The sequence below is a fragment of the Molossus molossus genome, unplaced genomic scaffold (genome assembly GCF_014108415.1).
Source record: "Molossus molossus isolate mMolMol1 unplaced genomic scaffold, mMolMol1.p scaffold_m16_p_4, whole genome shotgun sequence".
NCBI classification, from domain to species: domain Eukaryota; kingdom Metazoa; phylum Chordata; class Mammalia; order Chiroptera; family Molossidae; genus Molossus; species Molossus molossus.
Window position 1 is genome coordinate 91932352 of NW_023425377.1, and position 18465 is coordinate 91950816.

An 18465-nucleotide genomic window follows, 5' to 3' on the forward strand; every position below is an offset into this window, starting at 1 on the left:
AAAAAGGGAAAATGAATTCAAAAAAATGAGGGTGGTATAAGGAGCCTCTGGGACAACTTCAGGTGTTCCAACATTCACATCATCGGAGTGCCAGAAGGAGAAGAGAGGGCAAGAAATTGAAAACCTATTTGAAATAATAATGACAGAAAACTTTCCTATCTTGGTGAAAGAAACAGACATACAAGTCCAGGAAGCACAGAGAGTCCCAAACAAGATGAACCCTAAGAGGCCCACACCAAGACACATCATAATGAAAATGCAAAAGGTTCAAGACAAAAAGAGAATCTTAAAAGCAGCAAGAGAAAGGCAGTTAAGTTACCTACAAGGGAGCTCTCATAAGGCTGTTAGCCGTTTCTCAAAAGAAACTTTGTAGGCCAGGAGGAAGGGGCAAGAAATATTTAAAGATATGAAAAGCAAGGACCTACAACCAAGATTACTCTATCCTGCAAAGCTATCATTTAGAATTGATGACCATAAAGAGTTTCCCAGACAAGAAAAAAGCTAAAGGAGTTTATTACTACCAAACCAGTATTATATGAAATGTTGATGGGTCTTTTTGAAGAAGAAGATAAAAAAATAAGAATAATAAAATGGCAATAAATACATATCTATGAACAATTGAATCTACAAACAAAATGAGCAAGCAGAACAGAAACAGGCTCATAGATACAGAGAACCTTTTGTTGGTTGCCAGATGGGAAGGGAGTTGGGTGAAAAAGATGAAGGAATTAAGAAGTACAAATTGGTTGTTAGACTGACAAACCTCAAAGGGAAGGAGGGAGTTGGGGCAGGAAGAGAGAAACCAAAGAACTTATATGCATATATGCATAGTCAATAGACACAGACAATAGTGTGAGGAAAGCAAGAAGGGGGTGGGGTTGGGGAGGAGGGGGTCAAGGAGGGAAAAAAGAGAGACATCTGTAATACATTCAACAATAAAGATAAGTTTTTTAAAAAAGTAAAAACACAGTTTGGTGCCTGGCCAGTGTGGCTCAGTGGATTGAATGCCATCCCAGGGACTGAGAGGTCCCGGTTTGATTCCTGGTTAGGGTACGTGCCCTGGTTGTGGGCTCGGTCCCCAGTAGGGGGCGTGGAGGAGACAGCTGATCAGTATTTCTCCCTCACATCCATGTTTCAATCTCTCTGCTTTCCTCTCTCTCAAAAAAAATCAATAAAAACATTAAAAAATATATTAAAAGCACACTTTGGCGTTTCAGGACATACATCTCAAATAACCTAAGAGAACGGCACCAAATCCCCCAGAGAGTTATCCGACATGAGACGATGACACTTCTTAATAAACTCCAGGGACAGTGATGTGACTTGTCACTGGTTCAGCCGGAAGCAGCAGGAAAATGTCACGGTTGCTACAGTGACCACTCAGAAGTTGTGTTCCATAGATCTGGACGATCAGCTTCTGGAAATTCTACCCTGGGATGAAGACACACTGTGTGTCAGCTGTGTGTTCGTGAAAACCTCATTATTGTGGGCTGTGATTCAGGCGTCAGCCGTTGTTCTCGTGCACACAAACAAGCGCGATGACCCGCATTTCCTGCCTCCCTGGGGCTGAGAGACCTCCTGGGTCCTTCAGAAAACTTCAGCGTCAGCTCTCGTAACACTTCACCCCGACTCAAAGACTACCTTTGCATTTCTGCTCCATCTCTGACTACTTCTTTCCTTTTTACATCTTGAGTTTTGTTCTTCCCGAGACAGGAAACGTTCTGAGGAAAAAACTCACTTCTTATGTTTTGCTTTCCCCATGACAGCTAATGCATTTCCTGACCCACACATAACATCTTGACTGATTTTTGTGTTTTACTTTGCTTAATACCATGGTTATTGCGCATGGTCTTGGGGTCACCGTTGCACTTATCACCATTTGGAGACTGTGTGCCATTCAATTGCTCTTAATTAGGAATACAAAAGTATTTGGAACACATCAGGATGGAGGATAAGAAATCTGGATTTTGTGTGGTTATGAGATATTTTAAATAGGGACGTAAGTGTACATGTACACATGAACATAACAGGCAGAATTGTATTTTGTCGTATCTGCTGACATCTCGCAAAGACCGTCTACAGCAGAATGCGTCAGAAAGGTAGAGCTGGTGGCAACCAAGGGCGGCTTCTTCGCACCTTGTTCCTTTGCGAGGTGGAAGGAGCAGAGTCCAGCACCCAAGACAAACGACCGAAGCCCCTGGTCACACTTCACCACTTATGAGCTGTGTGTCTGGAGCAAGTGACACGAACTCAAGGAGCCTCACTTTCCCTGTGCATAAAATGGGGATGTGACATTGTCCTTTCCAAGGCTGTTGTGCATATTAAATCAAAGGAATTCGCACACAAAGGACCTGGCACCCAGTTTAAGATAAAGGAAATAATAGGTATCAGAAGAAAAGAAAAACTGAGGAAAAGAATGCTTTATATAGTTTTATTTTATTTTCATATTTTTAGAATGCTTTTTAATTGAGAAATCGGAAGAATGATATAATGACCACTATACCACTATACCACTATATGCCCAGGGTTCCCATGGAAATAAACAATGATTAGTACTTCTGAAGTGGCAGCATTGTGCTGAGTGCTTTGTACAGGATCAACTCATGTTCTGCTTGTAAATAATCTCATATGAATGTTATTTTCCCCATTTTGCTGATAAAAATATTTAAATCCAAATTAAAACCACAATGAGCAATCACCTCACTCCTGTCAGAATGACTATCATCAATAAATCAAAAAACAAGTGCTGGTGAGGATGTGGAGAAAGGGGAACCCTTGTGCACTGTTGGTGGGAATGCAGACTGGTGCAGCCACTGTGGAAAACACTATGGAGTTTCCTCAAAGAAATTAAAAATGGAACTGCTGTTTGACCCAGCAATCCCTCTTAGGAATATATCCTAAGAAACCTGAAACACCAATCAGAGAAAATAGATGCACCCCTACTCATAACAGCGTTATTTACAACAGCTAAGGTCTGGAAACAGCCCAAGCACCGTCAGTAGACGAGTGGATAAATAGGCAATGGTACATTTACACAGTGGAACACCATGCGGCAGTGAAAACCTTATCTCTTGCAACAGTGTGGATGGACCTGGAGATTATTACCCTAAGTGAAATAAGTCAGTCTGATAAAGACAGATATCACCTGGTTTCCCTTATATGTGGAATCTAACGAACAAAATAAACTGATGGACAAAATAGAAACAGAGGCAAAGATCTGTGGAACAGACTGACAGCTGTCAGAGGGGAGACGCAGGGGGGAACTGGATGAAATAGGTGACGGGGTTAGCCAAAAAACATATATGCATAATTCATAGACACAGACAACAGTGTGGCCATGGTCAGAGGGTAGGGGGTACGGGAGCGGGGTGGAGGTAGGCAAAGTGGGGGGAAATCGGGACATATGTAATAGTGTCCACAAAAAAATAAAGTAAATAAAAAAAAAAAGATGAGAAAAACATAAAAAGATGCCTTCAGGGCTTTGATCTGAGGAGATCTTTCCCCTGCGAGCACACAGAGGGAGAAACAGAGCTTTCTGATCCCTCTTCCCCCTTCCTAAGGACACCAGTCCCACGGACCAGGGCCTCACCCTCATTGTAGACGAAATGCTTGTGGCGCCCAATTCATGTGCTGAAATCCTAACCCCTAGTGTGGTGGTATTGGACAGTGGGCTGGGGGAGGTAGGAGGGCACAGGGCAGAGCACGTGTGAATGGGATGCGTGCTCACATCAGAGACGCAGAGAGCTCCTGTGCCCTTCTGCAGGGAGGGGCTATGGCCAGAAGACGCTGCCTGTGAACCAGGAGGAGCATCCTCACCAGCCACCCACTCTGCCGTGACTTGGTCTTGGCTTCCCAGTCTCCAGGGCTGTGGGGAATACATTTGTTGTTAATAAGCCATCCAGCCTCTGGTATGTTGTTATAGAAACCAAAATGGACTAAGACAGCTCTTATGACCTCATTGAACCAGAATTACCTCTGAAAGGCTCTATTCCAAATGCCGTCACATTGAGGGTTAGGGCTCCAATATATGAATCTGGGAGGACACAGTTCAGTCCATACACATGAATCCCAACTGAAAGACTAGTTATTTGTAATATTTCTTAGTTATTATTCATTTGCTTTATGAATGTTACATCCTCAAGCCTTCTGTGACCTCAGACTTCACACAGGATCAAAGTCCCCCGTCAAGCCCTGTCCCTGCAGCCTGTACCTCTCCTTTATAGGCCTTCTCACTATTGCAATTAAATAGGAATTGCATGATTAATTGTTTAATGTCTTTCTTCCTTGCCAGATTATTTCCCCAATGAAAACAGGAACCAGATCTATTTTAATAATAGCCATATCCAACACTGTTTCTTGCCCGTAGCAATAAATTCTTTTTAAATGAGTTATTTCATTCACTCATTGATTCATCCATTAGCTAATGTTTTTAGTATTCACAAGCCCTAAGAACTGTGCTATAAACAAGGAAGCAAAATGTGCCTGCATTCAGCGAGTTCACAATTTAGTACAGAAAGTTCTTAAGCATTGTAGGTGCAAGATCTCCTTGGGAACTCGATGAAAGAAGTGGTCCCTCTCCCCAGAAACTACTCATTTAAAATGAATGTGAGAATTTGTGTTTAGCTTGCCGTTCACAGATCCCTGGAGGTCTATTCACTATCCTCCTAGAATTCCTTGAATTCTGAGGTCAGGATCCCTTCATGAAAGGCAGACCTGAAAACACACAAGGTAAGGGGAGGGCAGAGGAGGGCTTCAGCAGGGCCTGCTGGGGGTCAGAAAGGGCTTCCACGGGAAGAAGTGTGACCTCACCAGGAGAAGGGAGAGCACTAGAGGTTAAGAAGACAGGGTTTGTTGGAAAAGCATGGAGGCGTAAAAGAACACGTCACTTCAGGGGACTGCAAGCACCTTGCATAGACGAGAACGTGTGATTGGGAAGAAATTCGGTGGGAGGGGGTAGGGACAAGTTGTAGGGAAAGGATACTGGAGAGGTAAGTAGATCAGGAAGGACTTTGCTTTATCGTGGGCTTGATGGTTTTTAATTTAATAGTGTAGGGTGACATTCAGGGAGTGAAGGGATCAGCTCTGTGTTTTAGAAGGAGCCCTCTGGTGGTGGTGTTGAGGGCTGACTGGAGTCTGCAGACCAGCTGTACTAGGCATTTCGGCCCCAAGGCCTGAACAAAGGTTGGACCGTGGGATTTAAGGAGAGGGGTATTAGGAAGGAGAACCAGCAGAGCTCTCTGGGTGGATGTGGAGTGTGTGAGAGAGGGCAGGAATGAATTGCATGTTTGTGCCTTAAGCAAAAGAGTGCACGACGGTGGTAGGTTCAGAGGGTCTCCTTGGGCAGCCTCTTTGGCGTGAGTCCCAATTCAACAAAACGGAAGTGCCCACGGACACTTTCTTTCAAAATGCAATGAGCTTTGGTAAATGCTGAAACCTACATTCCTTACAACTTAGATTACGCAGTCGATTGGAATGAGGAATGTCAAGAAAATCAACACAGCTTTGGAATCACAGAAGGTGTTTTGGTGCAGTCACACGGAGGCAGCGTTCTGGTCGTTTTTCTTGCAGTGAGAGCAGGGGCTGTATTGAGCAGCAAAGTGGCCACATGTGGTCTGGGTACTGTAGGTACTCATTTCTGACAAGTTAGCTTTCCTCTAGATTAGGATTCTTGGGGATTATACAACTTAATTTATGACAAACATATCCGTGAAAGGTATGACCAATTTACCATTAGCTGCAGTTTCAAACTTCATCTACTGGGACAGTGGGTTTTCAACTGAGATACAGATACCCTCTAATTGACCCATCTAAAGTATATAATGCTTTCAATTAATTCAAGCAATTAAAAAGTTGTTTTATATTTATTAATTTGAGAGAGGATGTGGGGAGAGAGAGAGATATCAATTTGTTGTTCCTCTTATTTATGCATGCATTGGTTGATCTTTGTATGTGCCCTGACTGGGAATCTTACCCACAACCTAGGCCTATTGGGATGACGATCTAACTCACTAAGATACCCGGCCAGGGCCTTAATTAATTATTTTTATATTTTAAACTATTGTTTTCTCTAAAATTCTTTTTGCAATTAAATGATATTCCTTTGTAAAAAGAAAAAAATTACTACAATGTATGTCCATTTAAAAATGTGGCTAATTGTTCTTATACATAAAGAATACTCTCAGATGCCTCTGATAATTGGAGTTAAGGCAGAATAGTCTTATGTGGATTTAAATGAAAGAAAGTAGAAAATGCTATCACAGGAGTGACCTGTGCAGTGGGCAGGGAAGACTGAAGGTGGCCGTCCTGATGCTCTCGGTGGCCACGGGGCAGCGCAGACCCGGTGTAATTTGCAGCCTGTCAGCTCACCGTCAAGGGGTCAGGGTGACCCTCTCCCGCCAGAACACCTGGCTGATGGTGATCATGTTATGACAAGGCAGCAGTGGTGTTGTATTGAGGGGAATCATACATTAATAGCCTTGGGGTTTACACCGAAGTAAGTGTTGAAAAAAGAACGCCCAACGCAACCATTACTGTAGGTACACAGTGAGGAAAAGGGGAAGGTTTTGAGAGGTCTGAATGTCACCTCACATTGTGTATTAATGATCTTTGAGGTCATTGGGATATATCTAACAAACCAGGCCTTTGCTGAAATAACAAGTGTAGGTAAAATACAATTCTTTTCCCTTGATCGACAGAACTGTCCACAAAGATTGACCCTCTCTGGTTTGCCCAGCGATACTGGTGCCAGGACTACAACTGGCCTTTAGGCTGACCCACATATTGCTCATTTGTCTAAAACAGATTTTTCTTTCCAAGGCTGCATATGAGTGGAGAGCGAGAGAGAGGGGCTTAGAGAAGTTTGGTCCAACCCACCCTGATAGCACTGCTAGACTATTAGTTCTTAAATGCAGCTTTTATCTTGTAACTTTTGGGTTTAAAGTGCTTCCGTATTTAATGCCTGCATCTGCCTTTAAAGTCTGCTACAACCCAACACCATCCCCACCTTCCCATAATCAGGTTTATTTGCTCAATGTTTCAGATATACAAAGGACATTCTTTTATCTGAATGTTTGCTTATATTGTTTAACTTTCTATTGTATTCATATTTAGTAAGGTGTGTTTGGTGTGTTGTCCTCTGCTTACAGAAATAGATGCTATAAAATATCCTTATATAATACTGATTTTCATGACAGCAAAGTCTACTATAATGCTAGTGTGTCCTTTATGAGGATCTATGGGAAAGAAATTTCTTTCAGATTCTCCCCTGCAGAAGTGTATTTGTTTGTTATAAATATTATTACTTGTAACTAATCCTGTTTCGTCAGTTGCTTTGCCACTAGGAAACTCAGAATCACATATGCATCTGCTCTTTAGTACTGAATATATTCTTATGGCTTGACTTTACTTTTTTAACTTTTCCACTGACTTCATGTTATTGTTCTGGCCTGGGCTAGAGGGTGGTGGTGGTGAGGATAGTGTCCTGACTTGTAAAGTCAATTCCTCATGTGTTTTTTAAGACAACACACATTTATTAATCTAACACCTTCCATGGCTCAGAAGTCTGGGCACTGTGTAGCTGAATCCTCTGCTTATGTCTCATAGACTTGAGTCAAGGTTTTGGCTGATGCTGCCATTCTTATCTGAGGCTCAGGGTTTTCTTCCCAGGTCACTGGTTATTGACAGATTTCACTTCCTTGTACCTGCAGGACTGAGATTCTTGTTTTCTTGCTGGTTTTAACTGAGGCTTGTTCTCAGCCTCGACTCCTCTAGAGTCTAGAGGCTGTCCCCCTCAGTTAGCACTGTATAGTGACGGCCAGTGGAACACTTCGCGTGCCTGAGTCCTCCTCATCCCTCAAACGTCTTTGGCTTCTTTCTTCCTCTACCAGCCAGAGGAAATGTTCTGCTTTCAAGGTGTCACCTGATTAGATTAGGTCTACCCAGGTAATCTACATATTTTAAAGTTAATTGAATTGGGATTTAATTACATCTTTAAGTTCCTTTCACAGTTGTTTCTAGATAAGTGTTTGATTGCAAAGCTGGGGTGGGAAGGAAAAACCTTGGGGAAGGTCACCTTTAGAATTCTGCCAATCACAGTCCCCACAGTGCAGGGGTGAGCAGCTGTGAAAGGCACAGGAGGGTCTCAGTGCACAGCCGTGGGGCAATCTCCAGGACACATTATCCTAAAACAAAGTATTGAACAACATTTACAGCATACAGTTTATGTATAAGAAAGGGTAGAAGAGGACAGATTTGTGCATCTTCTAATTTTTTTTTTTTGGTATGTTCCCCTAGCGGGAACCGAACCCTGAACTCTGGTCCGCAGGCCGACGCTCCAACCACTGAGCCAAACCTGCCAGGGCATTTTAATATATTTTTTAAAAATTATTTTTTATTAATTTATTTTTGTTACAGATGTTTCTTCTTTTTCCCCCATTGACACCCTCCTCCCCATTCCCCCTGCCCCACCCCCAGCTTTGTTGTCTGTGTCCATTGGTGATGCATACAGTAAATGCATATAAGTTCTGTTGTTTATCTCTTCCCCCCCGCCACCCCCACTTCTAATATTTTGAAAAAGAAAGAATGAAAGGATAAATTAAAAAATAAACAAAATCAGCAGTTTATAGGGGTGGGAAGCAAAGAAACAAGGGCAAGGATGAATTCTATACTTTCTGATTGTACCTGTTTTGTGGTTTATACTTAAGACCCATGTATGTGTTTTATATAATTAAAAGACAAACAAATGATAAATATAAGGCAATTTCCAAAACTTGAAAACAAGCTGGTATCAAGTTTGTGGTGTAACTCCTTAGAGAAGAAACATTTAAAGTGCTTGTAGTCCGGCTGGTGTGGCTCAGTGATTGAGCATCGACCCATGCAACAGGAGGTCGCTGGTTCGATTCCTGGTCAGGGCACATGCCCAGGTTATGGGCCCGGTCCCCAGTGGGGGGCAGGCAGGAGGCAGCCAGTTGATGTTCTTTCTCATCGATGTTTCTTTTGTGTTTTGTTTTTTAAAACATATTTTTATTGATTTTTTTTATCCTCACCCGAGGATATTTTTTCGTTTTTTGTTCAGAGAGGGAGAGAGAGGAAGAGAGAGAGAGAGAGAAACATCAATGTGAAAGGGACATATCGAGTGGCTGCCACCCACACAACCCAACCAGGTACATGCCCTTAGCAGGGACCGAACCCGGGTCTCTCTGGACCGCAGGCCGACACTCCAACTTCTGAGCCAAACTGGCCAGGGCTCATGGATGTTTCTATCTCTCTCTTCCTTCCTCTCTCTCTAAAATCCATAAAGAAAACATTTTAAAAAAAGAAAAGAAAGTGCTTCTAAATCACACTATTTAAATGACAGTATTACTATAGATACTTTTGGGATAAAATCCAATCCCATTAAGAAATCTTAAACTTGCCTGGCCAGTGTGGATCAGTGGTTGAGCATTGACCCATGCACCAAGAGGTTGCCAGTTTGATTCCTGATCAGGGCATATGCTCAGGTTGTGGGCCTGATCCCCATTGGGGGGTATGCAGCAGGTGGCCAATTGATATTCTCTCTCATCGATGTTTCTATCTCTCTCTCCCTCTCCGTTCCTCTCTCTCTAAAATCAATAAAGAAAAATTTTCAAAAAAAGAAACCTTAAACTGCATTCAGTATTCTTGTTATCAATGTTAGTATTTATATTTCTGTGTTTTCCTTGATCTCTCAATTTTTAAAATTGTGGTAAAATACACATAACATAAAATTTACTGTCTTGCACTAGCTGGATGGCTCAGTTGGTTGGAGTGTCATCATGTGACCCAGAGAGGTTGTGGTTTGATTTCCAGTCTGGGTTCATACCTAGGCTGAAAGTTCAAACTTCGGTCTGGGCACATGTGAGAGGCAGCCCATCAATGTGTCTCTCTCACATTGATCTTTCTCACTCTCTCTCAATGTTCCCTTCCTCTCTCTAGAATCAATGAGCATATGCTCAGGTGAGGATTTTTAAAAAATATACTGTCATAACCATTTTAAAGTGTACATCTCAGTAATATCAAGCACATCCATATTGTAGGGTTAGGGTTAGGGTTAGGCAATCATCACCACCATCCCTCTCCAGAACTTTTTTATTTTGCAAAACTGAAACATCAAACCCATTAAACAATAGCGCTCTATTCCTCTTCCCTCATTCTCTCCTGTGTCTATGATTTTGACTACTCTAATTACCTCAAATAAATGGAATTCAACTTTCTTGTGATGGTTTATTTCATTTAGCATAGTGTGCTCAAGGTTCATCCATGTTGTAGCATATTTCAGAATATCCTTACTTTTTAAGGCTGAATAATATTTGTGTGTGTGATATTTTGTTTATCTATCACCCCTTGATGGTTACTTGGGTTGCTCTCACAATTTAGCTAACGTGAATAATGCTGATATGAACATGAGTATACAAATAGCACTTTGAGAACTTGCTTTCAATTCTTTTGAGTATATGCCCTGACATGGAATGACTGGATTATATGATAGCTCTATTTTTATTAAAATTTTAAAAAAATGTTTTCATTGATTTTTTTTTTTGAGAGGGAGGGAGAGAGAGAGAAAAATCGATGTGAGAGAGAAACATCGATCACCTGCCTCCTGCATTCCCATTGGGATAGGGCCCAAAACCTGGGCATGTACCTTGACTGGGAATCCAACCAGGACCTATCAGTCCATGGAACTACTTCAATCCACTGAGCCACACCAGCAAGGTCTATTTTTACTTTTTGGGGGAACCACCATACTGTTTTCCAAAGTGAAAGTATACGGTTCCCGCCCTGGTCAGTTTGGCTCAGCGGTTGAGCGTCGGCCTGTGGACCAGAATCTCAGGTTCAGTTCCTGCTAGGGGCACGTACCACAAAAAAAAAGAAAGAAAGAAAAAGAAAGAAAGAAAGTATATGGTCCCAACAACAGTGCATAAGAGTTCCAATTTATCCACATTCTCATCAACACTTATTTTCCTTTTAATAGCAGTCATCCAATTGGCATGAGATTTTACTCATATTTTTGCAAGTCATTTCTAATACCTCTTGGATCTAGGTAGAATAAAAATAATATTTTTAAAACAATGCTTAATTTGCTTAGTTTTTTTCTCTTCCTCTCCTTTTATTCTGCATCCAGTCCTCAAATCCAACATTTCCATGCATTCCTTTTTCTTCTTCCTTTTCTCTTACTATTTGTGTTAATATAATTTAGCACTTTATGATTTTGGACTACTCGCTAGTGTTTCATGTGTATTTAGTCCTGAACTTATTTTATTTCAGCAGCTGATGCTTCTTTTATCAATCATGAATGAGCATTAAATCATTCAATGAACGTTTTTTGAGCTCCTATTATATGGTGTTCTTGACATGGGTCGTCTGCCTTTAAATACCCTTTGGGAAGAACGGTAAGATCTTGACTATGTAAGGCCCATTTCCGTGGCAACTCCGAGAAGGGACAGTAAGATAGGTTTTGGTATGAATGTAATACTTGGGGACCATGTCTTCAACAAGGTAGGGCATCTAGTCCCCAGCCAAAAACCAACACTGGGTGAAAGGCAGACACTGGAACTCCAAACACTGTACAGCTGACCCTTGAACAATGTTAGGGTTAGGGGCACGGACAGCCCCCACCCCAATGGAAGATTCACTTACAGCTGCGTATATCCTGGGTTCTACGGTGACCAACTTGTTTTGGTTTAATGGGCACTGTCCTGATTTTATAACGAAAAGTCCAGCATCTTAACAATCCCATTACCTCCAGGCAAACTGGAGAGGTTGGTCATCAGAACTCTTTAATTTTGACTCCCATTTCCCAAGAAGTAAGTAAGGTATGCAGTACCTTTCTCACACTAAACAGTGCGCCCACGCCTCTTGCCCTTCTGCATTAAGACTACAAGTCCCAGCATGCAGTGCATCCCTTCCCGGCCAATCGTAGGCCGTGCTGGCACATTTACGCAGGGCGTCCATTTATGGCGTGTTGGTGGGGACCCCTGCGGGCTGACGTCGACGCGCCTTACTCTTAGTGCGCGTTTTCCCCGCCTCCAGGATGGTCAGGGTCCGGTGGCCTGAGGCGGGGTAGTGGGTACTTTCTTTCCAGGCGGTTGGGTTTTTTTCCCGCGGCCGTTGAGCTTTTTTTTGTTTTGTTTTTTGAGCGGCGATGGTGTAAAAGTCGCGAATCTGCAAGGGGGCCGCCATACTTTTATCCCTCCTTCCGCCAGGTTTGCGACTGCCCGGTCCAGGAGGGAAAAGTCTGTACTACTATTGGAGGCTCCCGGGGCTTTGGCAGGGCAGTGGCCCACTGACCAGCCCAGAAAGGCTACGACTGGCCATCATCGCCAGAAATGTGGATGTGCCCAGAGCCCTCGGCGGTTCGAGTGGAGTTGTCCAGCTGTGTGGCCGCGGTCCCAGCGCCTTGAAGCTCCTTGTTTGTAAAAGGAGCAGGTCTGGCCCGGGAGGCAGGGCCGAGGTTGAGCGAGTTCAGCTGCCCACCTGCAGGAGCCCTCGTCCCGAGCTGTGACAGCGGCGAGTGCAGGGACCGCCCCGCGGCCTCCTGGTTCCCGCGCGGCGCCCCCTGCCCGGCCGCCGGCCGCCGGCCGCCGCGGGCTGAACGCCTGGGCTGTTCTTGGAGACTCAGCAGCCTTGTGGGGCCTGTGATTGAGCACCCACCTCGCCCGTGCCAGCCTGGAGGAGCTGCCTGTGGCGTCGGGAAGGAGCGAGCCACACAACAGTTCACTTTGTGTGTAGGGCAAAGGGCAGGGTTAGGCAGAAAGGGGTTAAGGCTGGCTTCAGTTTTGCTGAGGGCTGTTCCCGCCTGTGTGTGGATGCGCAAAACTGTTTCATAGAGACTTGAGTACCAGCCAGTTTTGAGATGTGCCTGGCTTGCGTTGATACCTCCATAAGCACTTAATTAGTTATTAAATTCTTTTGGTGACTTTCAGAAGTTGGCAGTTGAGATTTGTTTTGCCAAATTCCTGTTAACTGCATTCACACACACACGCGCACACACACACACACACACGCACCCCATAAATAATGGATCAGTGACTTTTTGCGAATTTAAGTCACTTGATGGTAAGGAGAAATAGGATGTTTGAAAGATATTAAGATGATGTGTATTTAATTGCTAGGATGGACAGATGTCCCGCATTTACAATTAGGGAGGCAATGGGGGAAAATAGACGCCCGGGGATGGATGTGCTGGCTGTAACTTTTAAAGTAACATTGCTTATTGGTTCATCCTAATTGGTTACATGGGTTAGGAGAATATTAGACTTTCTAAAAGAAAAACAAAAACATAAGTTATACACCAGGGAGAATTCAGGGAATGCTTCTTGCTGCTCATATTCCTGGCCATTATGTTACTTTGACAAAGGGGCGGAAATGGTGGTCCTCGTGGAGTCACCCCAGGCGTCAGTGTTTGCTGCACCCGATGAAAAGTGTTGGTTGAGATTTCAAGGGTTGTGGACCCAACAGCTCTTCAGATGAGAGCCAAAGAGTGGGAAACAAGATGCTTTTAGGCGTTTCATTTCTTTGAATCGTGTTCCATAAGTGGTTACACTCGGAGAGTGTGACTTCCCAATGATTAACTGTTTTTAAAGGCTTGAGGGAGTACTTTTGGTGTTAACTATTAGGGAAGGTCAGAAAATAAGCAGTTAAAAATCTGCATTTTACAGTGTTAAAATGGTATATTACTAAATAGAGAATACTCTTTGAAGTGTAACTTTTTTTTTTTTTTTTTGGCATTTAAACATTTGAAAAAAATGACCATTAAAAAAATAACAGCTGCTTTTAGTTCAGAGTTTTTTCCCTACAGTTTGTAGTTTTAGCGTTTTTTTACAGCTACCTGTTTTATCCCTCCAATGATCAGGCTTGAATAATAGTAATAATAAGAATAACTAATAATAATACATGTACCATAGTGAAGAAGAAAAGTAAAAAAACACCTTAGAGTTTATGCTCAGGGAAGGACCAGGAAAAGGATTGGACAAAAACCTAAGAGAATTAGACATACGTTTCAAAAAAGCAGCATGGAACCCGAATGAGTGTTGAATTGAGTAGATGGGGGTCAGGGTCAAAGCTGTACATTAGATAACTTTTACACAGCATTATGGACACAAAAAAGGCTTCTCCCTTTATGTTGATTAAAACAAGTTTTAAGACTTACATGCTGTAGTGTCACTTCACCTCTCCTTGTTCTCTCTCCACCTGCCCTCATCCCAGTTTTATTAGACAAGTTCATGAGAGCAGGAACCTATGACATCATCTTTTATCTCTAGGTTCTAGATTAGCACAGACCTAGCACATAGTAGATGCTTAACAAATGTGTAATGGATAATTTTCAAATTCAGGTTACACTTGTAAGTAATTCTAATCTTTGTTGTGTAGATGGTCATTTGGCATTTAGCTGTGATGTTGCCAAGAATATGATGTTCAAAATACATTTGAAGAGATGGAGAAAAATGTAAATCTCATTAATTTATTGGTAAATGAAGCCGGAATTAACAGGTTGGTCCCAAATTTAAGTACATTTCTAATGTGTCCATTTTTTCCTTATGTATGTCTTTGATTAGTATGAGTTAATATGATAATTAACTTGTTTTATTGTAATTGGAATTAAAACTATATTTTAAATTTTGGTCTTTCCACCATGTATTCTTTTATTTTGAGATAATACAATAAAGATACAGTTTCATCAGTTTTAACATTGTAATCAACATTCATGTTGAGCTCTAGATCTTTTCTAGCATTTCAGAAGGCGCTCTCAGTTAATAGTTCCTTATAGGTAACCACTATTCTGACTTCTGTCATTGTATATAAATCATATATAAATTTTGTCATTTTATGAACTTAACAGTGGAATCAGAACTGGCATTTTTTTTTTATGATAAATTTGGGACAGGATATTTAGAATAATAATGTTTTTGCTAAACAAGAAGGCTTAATATGGCAATTGCTCAGTTAATTCTAGCGATTTTGGGTGACATGGCACCACTTTTCACAGTTAGGGATATTTGCCACTCTGCCTGAGAGGGCATAGGAAGATGGCTTCCAGCTGGGTCCTTTCTGGCTTATCAGTTATTTTATGTATCTCAAACCAAGTTTAAAATGGAAATTTCTAGGTATTCTAGCTCAGATATGAAGCATTTCTTAAACTCTAGTAAAAAATGTTATGTATTACTTGATGTTTTTTGTTTTATTCCATTTTTCATTTGCATGCTTTTTATTTTTAATTTAGTTTTTATTTTAGGGAGAGCCTTTTAGTAAGAACAAACACTGAAGATATGATATCTCAGCTTCATACTAACCTTTTGGATTCTATGCTGACCTATAAATTGGCCATGAAAACTATGATTCAACAGCAGAGAGGGTCTATTGTTTTTTTTTGTTTTGTTTTGTGTGTTTTTTTTTTTAAGATTTTTTAATTGATGTTCAGAGAGAGAGAGGAAGAGAGGGAGAAAGAGAGAGAGAAACATCAATGTGAGAAAGAAACATCCACCGGCTGCCTCCTGCACGCCCTCTACTGGGGATCGAGCCTGCAACCCAGGCATGTGCCCTGACCGGGAATCAAACCAGCAACCTTTTCAGTGCATGGGACGAAGCTCAACTAACTGAGCCACACCAGCCAGGGCGAGAGGATCTATTGTTAATGTAGGTGAGTCTTCACCTTTGTGAATTTATAGTTATTTTTTAGTCCCATAAACATATTTAACTGACTTCACTGGAATTTGTTCAGAGGTAAACTTGGATGAAATGTGTCATTTTATTATCTGTGGGAAAAGGATTTGATTAACTGATTGATTAATGGGTAAAACAGGAATCACAAGTTCACATCCTTTGACGGTCAAGTAGGTGTTAAATGAATTGATACCACCAAGTATTAGAAAAATGACATCACAAGCCATGTGATAAGTGACAAAGATGCCCAACTTTGGTGTCCAGAGGCCATTGGAATGGCAGGAGCAACCCCTGCTTGGATCCAGTGGAATGTTCCTTTGCCCAGATGTGGGCCCAGCTTTGCCAGCTATTCTAAATTTTAAGAGAATTGGACATCCTGATTTTTAAATGTGAAACCTAGTTTTTAAAATATGGGGAGTAATTAAAAAATTTTAAATATTAGGGACTAAAAATGATGTCTAGAGCAGCTGCCTGGGTCACTGATAAATCTAGTACAGAGGTTAAGAGGAAGCTTTTTTAAGAGAGTGACTTTTCCAGTTTTTTAGCATAGATATAAGAACCTGTTGCTTTCAGTTCATCTGACTCATGGGGCCGTAGACTTTAAAATGCAAAATGAGCCCTGGCCGGTTTGGCTCAGCGGTTAGAGCATTGGCCTGTGGACCAGAGAGACACGGGTTCGGTTTCCGCTAAGGGCACGTACCTCAGTTGCAGTTTGTCCCCGGCCCAGGGTTGGGATCATGTGGATGGCAACCAGTCAATGTGTCTCTCTCATGTCGATGTTTCTCTCTTTCTCTCCCTCCCACTCTATCTGAAGATAAATGTAACAATGTCCTCAGGTGAGAATTAAAAATAATAATACTAATCATGAAAAAATAAAGGGGAAAAACAAAACAAAACAACCTTCCATGGCTGCATTAAAAAAAAAATAAAATAAAATGCAAAATGACTTAAACTTGATTTCAATTTGGTAATTTGAAAATAGCGGCATACCATCTGCCTTTTAATTTTGAGTGGTAATACCTTAAAAAGCCACCAAAGGAGGGGGGGGGGGTGCTTCTTCACTGAGGTAAATAAATGACCCTATTTATTTATTTATTTATTTATTTATTTAATCCTTACCCGAGGACATTTTTTTGCATTTATCTTCAGATAGAGCAGCAGGGAGAGAGGGAGGAAGAGAGAGAGAGAGGAAGAGAGAGAGAGAAACATCGATGTGAGAGAGACACATCGAATGGCTGCCACCCACACGACCCCAACGGGGGCCGGGGACAAGCTGCAACCAGGGTACGTGCCCTTAGCGGGAACCAATCCCAGGTCTCTCTCGTCTGTGGGCCCACGCTCTAACTGCCGAGCCAAACTGGCCAGGGTGACCTTATTCTTTTTAATGGATAAAATGGGTTTCCAGGCCACAATATAGGGTTTTTCTTTTTTGAAAATGATAAAAGAGAAGAATAATGTGCTATTCAGCATTAGAACATTTTTGATATGTGCCTTTACAAATATGAGATCAGTTTTCTTATAAAAGATTTACTAGTAAATGAGTCGACCTTTGCTTTCTAGCGCAGCCGGATAATGATTTTAGGTTCTTATAAGCTGCTGGTATACTGGCCTGTATATATCACCTGATAAGAGGCGGGTGTTTGTTTAACTCTAAAATAGCTCCTTTTCAGATATATTTAAATGTTCCTCCTCATTCCCTTGTATACGTGTGAAACTTTAGAATTGTGCTAATGGTAAATACAAATAGATAATATAAAATAAATTAAGAGAATCTAATTATTAATTTTTTTCTCTTTATTGATTTTTAATTTTTTTTTTTTTTTAATCCTCATCCGAGGACATTTTTCCATTTTTTGTACAGACAGAGTGGGAGGGAGAGAGAGGAAGAGAGAGAGAAGGAAACATCGATGTGAAAGGGACACATCGAGTGGCTGCCACCCACACAACCAACCAGGGCCGGGGACAAACTGCAACCGAGGCACGTGCCCTTAGCGGGAACCGAACCCGGGTCTCTCCAGACCGCAGGTGGACGCTCTAACCGCTGAGCCAAACCGGCCAGGGCTCTTTATTGATTTTTAGAGATAGAGGAAGGGAGAGGGAGAGGGAGATAGAAATATCGATGAGAGAGAACATTGATTGGCCACCTCCTGCATGCCCTGCACTGGGCATTTGGCCCACAACCTGGGCATGTGTCCTGACCGGGAAACGAACTGACAACCTCTTGGTGCACAGTTCGATGCTCAACCACTGAGCCACACTGGCCGGGCATGAGAATCTTATTATGGAAAGGACTACTTTAAACTTCTAGAAAATTATTAAAACAACAATGAGTTATCACCTCACACCTGTCAGAATGACCGCCATCAACAAATCATCAAACAAGTGTTGGCGAGGGTGTGGAGAAAAGGGGACTCTAGTGCACTGCTGGTGGGAATGCAGACTGGTGCAGCCACTATGGAAAACAATATGGTGTTACCTCAAAAAATTAAAAATTGAACTTCCATTTGACCCAGTGATCCCACTTCTAGGAATATACCCTAAGAAGCCTAAAACACCAATCAGAAAGAATATATGTACCCCATGTTTGTAGCAGCATTATTTACAATAGCTAAGATTTGGAAACAGCCCAAGTGTCCATCAGTAGACGAATGGAGAAAAAAGCGGTGGTACATGAACACAATGGAGTACTATGCAGCTGTAAGAATGAAAGATCTCTTATCCTTTGAGACTACATGGAGGGACCTGGAAAGTATTACCCTAAGTGAAACAAGCCAATCAGAGAAAGACAAG

At 41.9% G+C, this 18465-nt stretch overlaps 1 pseudogene; it reads left to right on the forward strand.

Annotated features, from left to right (window-relative positions):
* The window catches only part of LOC118643956, a 68153-nt pseudogene that overhangs the window by 36871 nt on the left and 12817 nt on the right, over nucleotides 1–18465 (forward strand).